Source organism: Hemicordylus capensis, chromosome 5, assembly GCF_027244095.1.
Source record: "Hemicordylus capensis ecotype Gifberg chromosome 5, rHemCap1.1.pri, whole genome shotgun sequence".
NCBI lineage: Eukaryota > Metazoa > Chordata > Lepidosauria > Squamata > Cordylidae > Hemicordylus > Hemicordylus capensis.
Genome location: NC_069661.1, coordinates 210,867,746 through 210,884,006, shown reverse-complemented (window position 1 = coordinate 210,884,006; position 16,261 = coordinate 210,867,746). Strand labels below are relative to the sequence as shown.

The 16,261-nt window shown below is 48.6% G+C and overlaps 1 protein-coding gene across 1 annotated transcript in view; it reads right to left on the bottom strand.

Annotated features, from left to right (window-relative positions):
• The window catches only part of EMP1 (epithelial membrane protein 1), a 42,420-nt gene extending 31,771 nt beyond the window's left edge, over positions 1–10,649 (bottom strand). Inside the window, exon 1 of the mRNA XM_053251441.1 lies at positions 10,501–10,649. The gene's annotated coding sequence lies outside the window, so the exon portion shown is untranslated. The remainder of the gene's footprint in view (positions 1–10,500) is intronic.
• Positions 10,650–16,261: the final 5,612 nt, after the last annotated feature.

Below are 16,261 nucleotides of genomic sequence, written 5' to 3'. Positions count from 1 at the left end.
CAACCAGCCCCTATAGCTATGCTTTGATGACAGTTTTGCAAATAAGTTCACAAAAGGCCACAAAAATTGCCTGCCTGCCCACATATACCTACATTAGTCATTGTGGCACCATCAATAAGTTGAAAGTTAATAAAGGGCAACCCTCTTCCCATTAAAAAAAACCAAAAACATTCCTGCTTGGTCATCGTGAGGCAATTCAACACTCAGAAGACAACCCAGGCAGCTAAAGGAGCAGCAGTGAAAAACTTCTCTTGAGGATAACATTTCTCTCCGGGGGTGGCCCTTTCATGAGGCGAGGTGAGGTGGTTGCCTCAGGTGGCAAATTAATGGAGGAGCTAGAGGGCAGCAAGATGCCTCCTGCCATCAGAGAAGCTCTTCAGGACTGAGTTAACCTTTACAAGCTTTGCAAGGAGCTCCTTTCCTCAGACTCCATGCAAAAAGCATGAGGAGAAGAGAGAAAGTTGCTGGCAACTTTCCCGCCTTACTGCCACCTGTGCCACTTTCAAAACGTGCAAGGACTGGTTTTGAAAGTAGGCTGGACCCCACCAGGGACATGGGGCAAGGCAGCATTTGGCACCTCACCTTGGGTGCCACATACCATGGGCAGCCCCTGATTTCTTTCTACACCATTGCTGCAAATCAAGCAGATATTACTGGCACAGTTGCAGAAGCTAGTTGAAAAGCTGGCAACCTTACAACTGGTGCTTGCAAGGATCAGAATGGGAGATGTTCCAGTTAAGGCTGTCATTCTTCCCTCTCTTGGGTTCGGTATCATATACACAACCTGGTACTTGGCATCAATTTATCCAGAATAACCACCAGCTCCTGGTTCCATTTTCAACACCAGTTTCATATCAGCATTCTACCCATTAACATATATATAGAAAAGATTGGGGTGGGTGTTAATGTGAGTTCAAGAGGCTGACGGTGAGGACAAGAGACTGGTTACAGGGTACACATGACAGAATCTTCAATATGGCCTGCAATAGTAATAGCTACTTCTGTTAACATGTGTGAGTGCGAAGGAGGCAGTGATGCTTCTGCAAACCCTGGAATTAATTATATTTTGCCTTCCCTGGACCCTTACATTTGCTCTTCACTCTCCCTATTGCCATTGGGTGTAATTCAATCTCCCATATTATTATCTCCCAGTATTTTTCTTTTAGGATGGCCACCACAGCCCAGTGACATCACATGCATGGACATTGGACTCCAACATTTCTGTCTTAACAGTACTCAAATAGACTCTGACCTGAGTCTGTAGGATGGGGGAAAATGTGCTTACACACTGTTCTCTTTTATACACCCTGTTCTCTTTTATCAACAGGTGTGTGTCCACGTAGCCCACATAGTCATGGAGTAGTCCAATGAGTAATCATCAGGTCTTGAAAGAGGCAGGCGGGAAATAAGCTGCAGTCTGCTCAAAATCTGAGATTCCCAAAAGCAACTATGTGCATTTTGATCTGGACTAAGCCTTGGATCAATACAGCACAGCCCATGTCCTTCCATTTTTTCATTCAAAACCAAGCCCATTTTAAGTCTCACATGTGAAGACACTTCTAGGGTAGCTTAAAGAAAAGCTTGATTCCAATTTTCAGCTGTCAGAAGATTTTTCTTCCTAAGAACAAAATGACTGACACAGATCATGATCGAACCCCTTTTGATTGGGTAGGAGTCCTTTCCCCCCACCACCACAACAAACATGAAAAGAGAAAGGCCAAGGCAGATGCTTCATGTAGTTCTCTTCACTGAGCTACAATGCTCACTACAGTTGGGAAAGTAGGATAAACCTATGAGGTTATACACATGACCTGATTCGCTGTTTGTGGGGGCTGGGGGGAAGGTAGGCACAAGGCTTCCCTTCCTGCACATGATCTCCCTCCCCCGTTTGCTCTGCTGCTCACTGTGGCACACAAGTGGCGCCACGGCGAGCATCAGAGCAGAGAGCCAGTCCTCCGGCATCCCCCAATGGGGATGCCAAGAGCACAGTGCATTGAAGGATTCTCCCTCAGCCAGGTGTTCTTGCCGCCCAGCTCTGTGTGTGTGCAGGCTGCCTGCAGCCTACACACACACACACACACACACACACACACACACGAGTCGACCCCGAACCTGGGCTTAAGGGCACGGTCTTAAACCCAGGTTAAAGCCTGGGGTAAATTTCCAGGCTTGGGGCCAAGGCAGCCCTGGGATTGGACCCGATCCCAGCGCTTCACACAGGCTGCCAAGTGAACAGCCTCTCCTGTGAACAGCCTCTGTGTCTTATAGTCTTATCATGTGAAATCTTTCATCTAAGAAGTTTGCTAAGGTTTGTCAAAATCCCTCCTGAAACACTGGCCCTATTGAACAGCTGTTCACAAGGGAAGATATAGTTGCTGCAAAGCATTGTGGGAAGAGATGTCACTGAGGGCTCTTTGTCCATCAGTTCAAAGAGAGGAACTTTCACCCATGGAGGATTTCAAGTAAAGGCTTCTGCTGTATTGGAGAGCCAATTAAGGCCCACTCCGTATAAACTTAGGCATGGTGTATGTGGTGCAGCCACTGCAGAGGATAGCCTACGGTATGTATGCACAACTTGTGCATATCTAGACTTATTGCAGCAGAGCCAGTCAACTTGTGTAGAGACAGTGAATGTGATCTCAGTCCCCAATTCCATGTGGTGGCTCATGTACTGCACAGTGTTCTGTTGGTGTCTTGTGCACAACAGGCACTGCTGTGACTTCCAAACGCAAGTTGCACTAAAGTGCACTTGTGCACATGCTCAAATTGCACGAGAGCTGCGCAATAGCACAGCCATTATTTCCAGTGGCTGTGCAATCGCGTAACTCCCTTGTGTGATTTTCGCTTTTATGCAAGTGTGCTCTAGTGAGGCTTGCATTTGGAAGACGCAGTAGCACCCACGGTGCACAAAACACCCACAGAATACCTCAGAGTATGTAAGCCATGATGTGGAAGGGGGACTAGGATCACATTGTGGAAGCAGGGATTATGAGCCATTGATTATATCACTTTGAAATCATGACTTCAGTCACCTTTATTTGGAGAAACACATCATTGCCTGTTTTAAGGATAATTTACTGTTATATTACCCAGTGCCTGACGTCATTGGCTTTTTATGACAGTATATTTATTTGACTATGTACAAAATTATATTTTTGTGGGGTTTTTTTTGTTGTTGTTAGTACCTTTTAACCTACTATTGCCTATGGCCAAGATAATAAACAAAGACATTTTGTCCAACTAAGGAGTGGTGGACAAAGCCATGGCATGGGCGGTGAAGAGGCGCCTCCCAAACCCACCCTGTCCTCTCCCCAGTGTGCCTCCAAGCCCTTGCTTAGTAATCATCATCTTTGTAAAGAGAAAAGAGAAACGGCGAGGGCTCCTGATTCAAATGCTTGGCTGAGGAACACACACCTCCGTTGCAGGCAGTTGTGGCTGAATGATCAGTCTCCTCCCACCCACCCCCACCACACACACACACACACACACCGAAACCCAATCAGCATCGGACATGTTCAAGAAATAAACAGAGACTCTTTCCATTGACCCAGCCCGGCTCAGATAAAAAGCTGGGAAATGGACTTTTGTGTTTCCCTATCATCTTCCTGTCAAATGGCAAAAGGGCAGATGGGTCGTTGAAGATGAAAAGGTAAACTTCACCTCTATCGTTTTTGCAAGAGAGGTGAAGTTGTGGATTCACAGACACAACTCTGGCTCCATTGTAGCTCCTCGGGTAATTGCACAGGCCAGCGTGACAAAAGTGTCGGCTCAGCACTGTGGTCCAAAGTGATGTCAAGCAGGCTTCAAAGCCCACTGCCTTGCAGAGGGCCTGTGATCTTGCACTCCTTTGTCCTAGCAAGAGTCAAGAGAATACATTGCTAAAGGCTTAAGCTTCCTGAGTGCTGGTATAGTAATCCATGCCTTCACCTTAGGTGCACAGTTAGTGGCAGTCTTACTTCTGCTCTGCCTCATACTGGGTCAGTTTATCCAGGTTTTGTGTTCATTGTATCAGTGGTACAGATCCGACCCTACACATTTGTCCCTCCATTTTACTGAACAACCCCTGTCAAACCAAATAACCTATATCTTCAAATTTTCTCCCCTGTCTTTCCTCTCTCCCTCCAAAAATTAAGTGAGGAGTTGCTCCTCAAGCTTCTCCTCTGTCTGTCCCCTTGCATGGCAAGTCCTCAAAAGACATGGGCTTCCATGGTGCGCAGCATTATGGCTCCATAGGACTCCTAAGCAGCCCAGGCATTGAACTGAATGAGCAGTTGATCTGAATGAGCAGCCCTACTGCATTTGCTGCAACGGGGGAAACTGTGGCAACGCTACTTGTACAGCTACTCATTTAGAGCAGCAGCGGGGCTGCTTAGGAATCCACAGCAGCCCCGGGGGCGGAGGGTTATGGATCCGTAAGGCTGTGCATCTTCTCAGCCACTGGTTTTAAAGATGTCGTTTCAAAGGCAACCAAATCAATGGCCCAAACATCAGCTTGAGACTACATTTCAGGACTGGTGTTAGGGATTCTCTCCATCCTCTGGCCTTTAAAATACCAGGAATGAAAATGTTAAGTTATCATTTTCTGCTAGAAATGAGCAGAAGCGATAGCAACAACAGATTGCTTGACTGATGGGAAATGCACATCCCTCCTTTGAATCAAAAAGATCGACAGGGGCTTCTATAAAGATCCAATTAAAAACTGCAAGGCAACAAATAAAATGATGACTAAGAAACGAAATTTAAATCTTATAAAAAGCCAAACAGCACTAAAAAGTGGAAGCCTATCATAACAGCAGTTAACAGGCCTTCCTGATGAATGAGAAACCTGGCAAAGCAAGAGCCCTTGGCCTGGTGCCTACACTTCTCAGATGAGGCGCTAGGTGAACAGCTCGGGCGTGGCGAGCTTTCCTGAGTCAATGTGCCGCCACCAAAAAACACCCACCCTTTTTGCTGGATGCCACCTGTCTCATCTCAGATGGGGGACACCCAGGGAAGGACTTTGGATGAGTGGATTTTAAACAAGTGGACAGATTTCTGTGGGAGAAGAAGGCAGTCCTGGCGTTCAGGAGCCTCTAACACAGGCCTGCACAACTTTGCCCCTCTGGTCATTGTTGGCCATCAGCTCTCATCACCCCCTGCCACCATAGCCAATAGTCAGGGTTGATAGGAGTTGTGGTCCACCAGCAGCTAGAGGGCTGAAGTTGGGCAGCCCTGCTCTAAGAGAATCTAAGCCAATCAGTGCGGTGATGACTTCTGTAAGGAAAGCTTGTGGGATTTGTTCTCCACTGATAACTGGGCAATGGGGCATCTAAGTGATGCCTCTCTTATTTTCAGCAGGGCGGGAAGAGCAGCTGTACTTCCAACCCCAGCACTGTGCTTCCCCAGTGGCTGCTGCCGGTTGACTTTCCTTTTGGAATGGGAGCCTTTTGGGAATGGGGTGGGGCCATCCTCTTCCTATTCATTTTTTCCCCCCTGTGTAAACCACCTTGAGAACTTTTCTGTTGAAAAGCTGAAATAAATAATAGCTGCTGGCTCAAATCAATGGCCTTATCCATGACAGTGAAATGGAGCCTCCATATTCAGAGGCACTGTACCTTGGGTGCTGAGGATAAACAGCTGGAGAAGACAGCCGCCTTCCTGCTTTCCTTGTGAGCTTCCCAGAGACTCAGCAGATCTTTGGTCTGGCTCAGCAGGACAGTGGATTTATGGATAGTAAAAGGGCCCTCTCTGAAGCCATCTGCAAAGCAGTGGGTCCCCCTTCCAGCCAGCCATGTGATGTTCTTTGAGCAATTCCATCTTCTTTCCCCCCTCCTACTCCCAATAGGCTGAGTCACCTGAAGCACTCTGGCTTCATGGCTGTCAGCCCAACCACACAGGCTTTGTGTTCATATGAAGCCCTCTGTCACGCGCCCTTTCATGTGCAGTGCATCGCCCCATAATCCTGGGCACGCCACGCATGATGCATCTGAACACAGGGGCTGCAACGTGATCCTGCCTTGGGAAAGACTATTCCTGCTCATGCCAGTTCTTGCCATTCCCAAAGTTCCCCCTCAGGCTCTTGAAGAACTGGGGAAGAGAACGGAGAGCAGCAAGATCTTAAACACGAACCTCTCCCATTTTCCCATGGACCTTCCCAAGGAGACTATCGCCTGACCACTGAATTCCTAAGGGGAGGGTGAAAGGGGAGGGTGTTTTCACATGACCTCAGCAATGCCTTTTACATCTCCCCCAATTGTGATACCAGTATAAAGTCTACGTTGGCTATAACGGACACATTCCCTTTAAAAACAAACACAAAACACAGCTGTCCTGTGCTTTCTATTCCGCATTAGCACACATTCACACATGCACCAAAAAGGACAAAAAGCACTGTGTGTGGAAGTGCTCTTTCAGAGACATCTGGAATGTGGCCCACAGAATGTGCAACTGGATTGAACTCGTATAACTTTAAAATATCACAGCCCTGATCTGATGGGCATCGGGCCAGCCCTTCCATGAGGCAAGGTGTGGCAGTCATTCCAGGCAGCAGATTATTGGGGCACCAGCAAAGTGGCAAATATCCTTCTGCCCCCTGTTTTTAGAGGAGGGGAAAGGAAGGAGGGTGCATGCAGGACGGGGGGTGGGTGGAGCAATTGGTGCCCTGCCTCAGATGCTCAAAGGCCTTGAGCTGGCCCTGATGGGCATATTGAGACCACCTCAATGGGAATCCATCTTTTACTAAAAGATTCATACTACACATACCACCATACCGAGGTTCTCAGTAAGTATCTAGGCACATAGGAAACTGCCTTATACTGAGTCAGCCACCAGTTCAGTCAGCTTGGTACTTTCTACACTGACTGGCAGCGGCTCTCCAAAGTTTCAGACAGGAATTCTTTCCCGGCCCTACCAGGAGATGCCAGGGATTGAACCTAGGACCTTCCACACGTAAAACAGATGCTCTACCACTGAGTTCTGGCCCCATCCCCAGATGCTGAAGATATTGCTAAGATGGTGTGGACAGAAGTCTGAATAAGGAGATCAGCTGGTCTTGAGGAGGGCAGCTGGTCTTGGGGTAGCAGGGGTGTGGGGACAATGGAGCGGGGGTGACAAGCGTCTCTTGGCCGCCAGGGCTCTTGGGAGCCACCAGGGCACCCCCATGGCCACAGCCCTGCTCCTGACCCTCCCGCACCCAGCTGGTGAGTTTGCCAGCTGGGAGTACAAGGCGCGCCTTTCTCCTTCCCGGCCAGCATTTCATTGAAACACTGGCTGGCTCAGAGCTTTTTCCCCTGCCTCACTCTTAGAGTGGGGGGGAACCAAGCCAGTCAGTGTGTCGATGAGCCGTTGGCTGGGAAAGATCCCTAATGGCCACTCCCCCTGCATCCACGTCAGATGCAGGGGGACGGTCAGTGGCTGGATGGGGCTATTCAGTCCGATTGCAAAGTTTCCCTGTCCCAGTCAGTGGCTCATTGTAGTACAGAGAAAGGAACTCCCAGTCAGCGATTCAATGAACCGCTGACTGAGGAGGAAAAACTGTGCAGCAGGGCTGAATAGCCCCATCCTGTCACAGACCACCCGCCCTGGGTCTGACATGGATGCATGGGGCATGGTTTGGGTGCCCACACAGTAATCACTGAAGAAGGGAGCCGCTGGCGGGGGGGGGGTCTTGTCCCACAGCCGCCAGAAAGTTCCCTTCGCACCTGTGTGGTAAGTAAAGTTGTGCTGTCGAGTCAGTGTCGGCTCCTGGTGCCCACAGAGCCCTGTGGTTGTCTTTGGTAGAATACAGGACGGGTTTACCATTGCCATCACCCACGCAGTATGAGGTGATGCCTTTCAGCATCTTCCTATATCACTGCTGCCCCATATACTGTAGGTGTTTCCCATAATCTGGGAAACATACCAGCAGGGATTCGAACTGGCAACCTCTAGCTTGCTAGTCAAGTCATTTCCCCACTGCGCCATTAGGTGGCCCTCTGCCTGTGTGGTAGTAAGCATGAATTGTTACCTTTGCTAAGCAAAGTCTGCCTTGGTTTGCATTTCACTGTAAGATGTTCCCCTTAGGGGATGGACAGCCATAGCTTAGCGGAAGAGCAGCAGCATACTTGCATGCAGAAGTCCCTAGGTTCACTGCCTGGCATCTCAAGGTAGGGCTGGGAGAAGCTCTTGCCTGAGAGAAGCTCTTGGGAGAAGCTCTTGCCTTGGAGAGATGCTGCCAGTCAGTGTATACAGGACTGAGCTAGATGGATCAGTGGCCTGACTCAGTATAAGGCCCTGTGCTCCTACGAATTGCCCGTTTTGTGAGGCAGTTCTGTACTACCCCATTATTTGGAAACCATCAACATTTAAGCACATACTCTGTAGTCTTGGAACTGCTCCATTTACCCTCTCGGGCATCTTTACTAACAGCAGCATCGGCAGGCTCCCTTGGCAAAATCTGGATGCAGGGGTGTAGCTAGGGGAGAGGGGGCCCCGTGTTCATCCCTCTCTCTGGTGGCCCCCCAGATTGAGGGAGATAATGAAGAAAATAGGGAGGGATGGAGCTGGAGGGCCCTCAGGAGCTGGGGGCCCGTGTTCTTTGAACCCTTTCGCTCAGTTATAGCTACGCCCCTGTCTGGATGCTAAATAGTTGGACTGGACTACTGAAGGGAATGCTGAATATAGCTGTATACGTCTTCGGCTACACAGGCGATAGACTGAGCTGTGTCTTGATCCAAATTAAGCTTCCCTCCCTTTTATTGCCTGGGCACAGCCAGAACCCACCCTTGAACAAAAAACGAATTGAAACAGACCACGCCTTAGGAAAGCTGCATTCCTATGGCCAGGGGGCGAGTCTATTCAAACAAAACCTTTCACCGCAGCTTTGACATGAGCATATGTGTTCATCATGGATAAGAGCAATAATGTTTTCACTAACAGGGGGCCCTTTTATGCACAAGGCTCCACAGCACACTTACGTGGGAGTAAGCCCCACTGAACACAGGGAGCCCTGCTTCTGAGTAAACGTGCACACGCTCCAGGCTGTAATATAATCCTAGGACTGCACTCTCTTTTTATCCCCCATTGGGACGTGGCTGCTGCCTCTGGGCTGGAAAACAGTAGCCACTGAGACAGCCGCACAAGCGGAGGAGCAGGCGAAGCTCAGCGGAAGGTCTCAGGGCTGTCTGTATCAGTTCCAGATTGAGTGACTGCCTGAACGTCAGCCGACTAATAACATTATTCCATTAAAACAAACCCCATGCAGGTGATACTTGGCATGAACCAGAAGAGGTGCGCCCAAATTGCATACAACAACATTGCCATGAGCATTGTGAAACATCCCTCAAGAAAGGTGCAAACCCCTTCCAAGAACCTTTACTCACTGTGCCCAATAACAAACACACACTTCCAACAAGAACCCCATAATATGCATCTATCGATGGCTCACCATTTGAGGAAACAAGTGAAAAAGATTGCTGAGGTACAGGGTTGGGGAAGCAAGTGATATGGTACCCCCATCCCACCCCACCCCACCCCACCCCAAAGCTTGCCATTTCAGTCCATGTAGCCACCAAATGGCACAGTGGGGAAGCAACCTGCCTAGAGATCAGGAGGCTTTGGGTTCGAATCCCTGCTAGTGTGTTTCTCAGAATATGGGAAACTCCTATATCGAGCAGCAACGATACAGGAAAGTGCTGAAAGGCATCATCTCACACTGTGTGGGAGGAAGGCAATGGTAAACCCCTCCTGTATCCTACCAAGAAAACCACATGGCTTTGTGGTCACCAGGAGTCAACACCGACTTGACGGCACCACCTTTCCTTTTCCTTTCTAGTTCCATTCATACATACCCTTTCCCCGCTTCTTCTTCGTAGATATTCTCAAACACCACCACCCCAGTCTAGAAAGTGCCTTCAGCACCACTGACTGAGACACTCCATATCATCCGGACTCATGCCAAATTTTCTTAGCTATGCAGACCGGAGCGGGGTCCCAGACCGGTTCTACTCAGAAAATAGAACGCAGAGGTGCAAGAGCCACATCTGGAGCTCAGTACCATTTGCTCTGCACTCCACAATCTCTTTTCTCCAGAGCGTCTCTGCTCAAGGCGACAGGACTGCTTCAAAGGGAGTGCGTTGCAGTCTTAGCTTGAAACACCAGAGCTGCCTTTAATTGAAGCTAGTTTAGACTTTGACTGTGCATACCAGAAAAGTCTGCCTATAAAGGCAGGAGGCAGAGCATCCACACCAAGGGCTGGGACCATCTTCTGCTCCACAGCCTTCACACCTGAGGCTCTTCCTCTTCCTTTCTCTAAATAGACACACAGCAACCATTTCCAGCAATGCAGTCTGCGGTGTCTTATTTCTGCCTGGAACCTCTTAGTGGAATGCATTATAATACATATATAGCCACCACAGTGTGTTAGTCAGGAGCACCTTTAACTTCCCAGGCAGGCATGGAGAGGAAGGCAAGGCAAGGCAGGGCTGCTCAGTTGAAGAAAGGAAGAAGAACTGGGCAGTGAGAGATGTCAGGAAATAGCCTTACCGTGGGCAGAAAGAAGTCTGCTGTGGAAGGAGCTGGCTCTCTGGTCCTCTTGCTGCCTGGAAGCCCAGAACTGCTGTGAAGGGAGTGCCTTGCCTGGCGGGGTTATAAGTTTCCTCTGCTGGTGTGTGGGGATGTGCAACAGGGTGGTGTCTTTGGACTGTGTTTTAGAAGAGTTTCTATGAATCAGTCTGGCTTTAAAGCGGGGGGGGGGGCGGAATAATACTCTACGCCCTGCTTTCTTGGCAGCAAGCCAGAAGTGGCGGGGCGGGAACGAGGCCAGCAATTGCAAAGCCTCTTTTTTCGCTCACGACTCAATGCAACAGCAGCAAGAGGAGGGGAACCCAAACATATGAGAGAGAGAGAGAGAGAATGAGAGGAGTGCCCTCTAGTCAGTCTTGATGAGTCACAGAAGGGAGAAGACACTCGGGCCAGGTCTGTTTAGAAAACTGACTTCTGGTTGCCAACCATTAAGTGGAGGCTGGCGGGTGGAGAGGCACGGTGACAAATGTGGTTACCATGCAAAAGGGCTACAGTGAGTGCACACAAACAGGCAAACAACGGGCTCGGGTATGGAGGGTGGTGATGTCCTCATCATGAATCACTCCCCAATGCCACCCTTCTCTGCCACAGGGCCGAGAATGTGGACTATTCATAGAGGACAGCCCTGTGGGGAACGCTGTCTGAGAGTCTGGCTCTGAACTTTGGCTTTTTGGGATGCCTGGTGATCCAACTTCAGGGTCTGTGTCCCTCCTGGAGTTCTGTTCCTACAATGAAACCAGCTCACGTGTCCCTCTTCTAAACTACAGGCATGTCCAGATGCGAGGCAAGAATTCTGTAGGCCAGTTGCCGTCCTGCCGTGTGTGTCTATCCTGGGCTGCACACATTGAAGGCTTCAGCCCAGACTGGTTTCCTGCTGGTCTATAGTTTTGCCAGGGACAACTGCAGCACAGGCAGTGCAGACAAAGCTGGCTTTTGAAGGGAGACTTCTAGGTTTTGGGAGGCGCCATAGCTCAGTGGTGGAACACATGCTTTGCATGCAGAAGGCCCCAGGTTCAATCCCTGGCATGTTCAGGTAAGGCTAAGAAAGAACTGGTCAGCCTGAAGCTCTGGAGAAATGCTGCTGACAGTGGGTGGCATCCTGATATCTCTCTGTTCATGCTCCTACCCAGACCACATGTGCATTGCTAGCTTTTCCACTTCCAAAGTGTGCAAGAGTGCCATCATATCACCACTCTCCCCATGCTCTGGAAGCACTGTTTGACCCATGGAAACACATCCCTGAGGGCTGCTTGACCCTCAGGGAAGTTTCTCCACTGTCAAAGAGTGCTTCTGGAGCATGGGAGAGAGCAGTGAAAACCATCACACAAGAGCACCCACACTTCAAAAGTGGGGAGGCTAGCACTGTGCACATGATTTTGTTTGGAGCATATGTGCAGCACGAGTCAGGATGTTGGCCAGTCCTTGTAGACCATGGCTGCAAAACTTTGGCTCTCCAGAGGTTTTAGACTACAGGTCCCTTCATCCCCAGCAACAGTGGCCAGTCATGAGGGATGATGGGAATTGTAGTCCAACATCTGCAGGAACGCTGATGTAGACCATACTGAGCTGCATGGACCAATGGTGTGCCTCGAATGTACGATGACTTCCTGTATTATGCTTCTGGTTGTGCATTACAGTGCTCAGCCACCCACATTCCTCTTATGATGTGGCCACATGCAAGATGGGAGAGATTAAAAACTGATTGACAAAGGCGCAACCCTTCTCAGAACCAATTCTTTTCTGGGAGCCATCAGGGAGCATTACTGCAGCTGCCTTGGGATGCTTTTCCCTTGTGAAAGGGAGGGTAAGGAAGTCAATATGAGTAGATGAGCTTGTCTCTTGAATCTGATCCACATTTTGAAAAGAGGGGCTTTTCTGATCTTTTTGTATCTGCAGCTATTTTTTCCTTACAACTATTCTGGTCACAGAAATGCCCATGATCATATGTATGGTGATTGCCTCTTCAGACAAATGCCATAACTGTGAAGAGCATGGGGCGGGAGAGCCTTCTCAGCGCATCAGTGCTGTACACAAGTATAGCATTCCTTTCCCCCCTGCAGCTGAACAGGGCGTATCTCTTGCAAAACTGCTTAATGAAGCCAGCTTTACAGCTATCTTTTCTTCCCATCTAGTTATTTCCTAAATAGGTCTACAGCCCAAATATGTATTTGTTTATATTTAGATTTAGGAGGCATGTAAAGAAATACAGAGATAGAAGAGCAAAGGTAAGTATTAAAGGCAGAGGTTTGCATGTTACAGAAAAAACTGGGGGAGTTTTGGGTTGTCTAGAAACCACCTAACGATGCAGCGGGGAAATGACCCGATTAGCAAGCCAGAGGTTGCCAGTTCAAATCCCCGCTGGTATGTTTCCCAGATTATGTTTCCCAGATTATGGGAAACACCTATATCAGGCAGCAGTGATATAGGAAGATGCTGAAAGGCATCATTTCATACTGCGTGGGAGATGGCAATGGTAAACCCATCCTATATTCTACCAAAGACAACCACAGGGCTTTGAGGTCGCCAGGAGTTGACATCAGCTCAACTGTACACTTTACTTTAGCAAACCCCACAATAAAATAACAGGAAAGACGTTTGAGTATAATATCCACAGTTTGTGATGCCAATACCCCAAGGGTTCTCAAACTTGGGTCTCCACATGTTGTTCGACTACAACCCCTATCATCCCTTGCCCCACTGGCCATGGTGGCAGGGGATGATGGGAGTTGTAGTCCAACAGCATCTGGGGGGTTTGAGAACCCCTGTGATACACTGTTGTTGCCAACTGTCAGCTATAGTTCATCTGAAGTCAGGAAAGAGTGTGATGCCAGAGACCTTAAGGCACATCACTGGGAGTTTTATTGCTGTGCAAGATGTGTGTGCAAGGTCTGCAGATATCCATGTGATGTGGTATTTTGCAGAGACATGTGATGTACTTCAGAACATTGTGACGAACTGAATTTGTCATGCTTGACCCTTTGGGGCCAGATAGAGGAACGTTCATTGATGCCACAGGAAAAAGAGAGCTCCACTTCTGTAATGTGGCAGGATACACTGCATTTTTCACAGGGCTCCTTGGTTCTGAGATGAAAAGCGGTTCAGCATCACAGGAGGTCATTTTGGTAATTTTTTAAAAAATCACTTCTGTTAGTTGCTCTTCAGCCGAAACTCTCAGAATGGCATACAATGAAATATAACAGAAATGCAACAGAAAAATAAAAGCAATCAGAGAACTGGAACTTTAAAAGCACAAAACAGACAAGTGCTTAAAAAAGAACCAGCACGAAACCAACAAGATCTAAAATAGCCAGGGCCAAATAACTGTGTGTAGTGCACCACAGACAGGGGTGTAGCCACCAATGGGCAATCAGGTTCAAAGAAGCCGGACCGCCGCCCTTCAGGGGTCATGCCTCATGACCCCAACACCCCCCCCCCCCCACGACTTGTGTCAGATGCAGGGGGCTGGTTTAGCTCCTGAGTGGGGCCGTGCGGCCCCATTTGGAAGTTAAATGGCCATCGCTGCATTCGCAGGGTGGCCAGGAGTGGATCTTCCCTGCCTGAAAGGCAGGGATTGCTGCTTCTGGCCATGCTGTGAATGCAGCGCTAGCCTCAATCTAGCTCCCGAATGGAGACGCGCAGCCCCGTTTGGGAGTTAGATGGCCAGCACTGCGTTCGCAGCTTTAAGGCAGGGAAGAGCTGCCCCTGGCCACGCTGCGAACATAGTGCTGGCCTGAATATAACTCCCGAACGGGGTTTTCCTGGTTTGGACTGTATTTTAATGACCAGGCTTAGACAGATAATGTGTAATTGGGTATTTTGGCTGTCATGATGCACAAGGTCTATGGATCCAGAAGACACTGGCACTGCTGCCGGCGCTGCTGTGTACACAGAAGCCATGCTGCTGCTGTCCCGACCAGCAGTTGTGTAAGCTGCATCCCACGGTGACAAATGGGAGAAATTGTGGGGACACAGCTTGCGTAAGCACCGTTCAGGGTGCTGGCACTGCTGCTGCCGCCGTCTACACAGTGGTGGTGGCGGCACCAGTATCTTCTGCCTCCATAACTCTTGTGCATTATGCCAGCCACCGTTTCCGTTACATTTCTTTCCCCTTAAACTGTTAGCAAGTGATCTGAGCCTTGGAAAGAGGTGAGATGGAGAAAGCGAGAAATGGGGGAAAGTCGCTTCTGAAAATAAAAATTGGAAGCTGGCACTCTCTCCTAAAATAATATGATTTTGAGAGGAGAGCTGGGGTTGTAAGATAATCATGTGGTGTGATCCTGAGCCTTGAGTGCTTATGGAACACCCACTGCAACTAAGACAGATGTCTATAGTGAGCTTGCTATAGATCTGCACTCACCCCAGATATGCAATCTTCTGCACTGATTCAGGAGCAACCATCTATTCTGTTTCCAACAGTCACCAGAGTGCTTTCCAGATTAGACCCTGCAACAGGGTCACGTCGTATCTCGGAAGTGTGCTTCCACACTTCCTGTGTTGTAACACTGCAGTCCCTCTGTGGGCAGCAGGGTGCCGTTCGCATTTCCGATGCCTTGTTTCGAACTTAATCGCTGCAATATAGAGCTAGGATGTCATATATCTGGCATAAGAAAGTTGCTGTTTGGTGGGGTTGTTAGTTTCTGTGAGACTTCTCCCCCTGCTGTTTACGTTTCGAATGTGACTTGCCTGAAAGGAGGTATTTTGCTGCTGTTGAGCAGCTAGTCTGGAAAGTACCTAGGTGTATAGAAAGAAAGCTGGTTGACTGGCCCCTGTGGCAATCCTGAAGCCAGTGCTATCCAGAACAATGTGTTAAGAAAAACTGATCAGATTGGTTTACAAAGAGTCTTTCCAGATGGTGATTTATTCCCACATGACTGCTGATTCTTATGGTGATTTGCACATCCTGTAAATTTTCTTGAGTGTTCTGCCTGCCAGTCCATTAAACATCAGTTTCTTTTCATTACACATATTCTAGCTTGATCACAGAAGTGGAGGAAACTTGCATGAGGAGGGAGGGGAAAGGTGTAGATGGACCATAACACTAACACAACCTGAAGTGGAATAGTTACCTTTACAGGTGATGATGGATGGGATCGTTGGCTACCAAAGATATGCCCCTGCACACTCCCTCATGACGCTCCCATACCTCAGCACTCTTTTATTCCACTTATGGCCTTGTGCAGCTCCTTTTTTAAAACAAGAAATAATAATCAAGGCTAGTTTATCAATATTGTGATACTTCAGCCCCTGTTTATCTATACAATTGCACTCTTTTTTTCTCTTTAACGAAAGTAGCCTTCTCCCCCTACCACTCAGCCACACACACAAACACACCCATCACACTCTCTTTCTGGGTCCCTCCAAATGATTGTTCCTGACCTACTCTTGATTCAATGTTGTCACCAGGAAAACTGTAAACCACATCAAAGGGGCATTTGTGACTGTTCCATTGTTCGCAGGTTGCTGCAGATCGTGTGAGGATTTAAATGACAAAAGCCAAGCCTCAAAACTTTAAAATGTGTTAGTAGACAAACCCCAGGACATGTGTGTTGGAAGTTAAAGGACTTTGCGCTGTCTCTTGTCTCAGACAGTGGAGGACAGACTAGTGAGTCAGAGGGCTAGAGGGTCAAGACATTGGTCACCCCTTCTCCACTGCTCTGACACTATCCCTTTGGATATGTAGATTGCTAATCTTAGGGACTTCCTTCCTCTCTCTTTTTCCTAC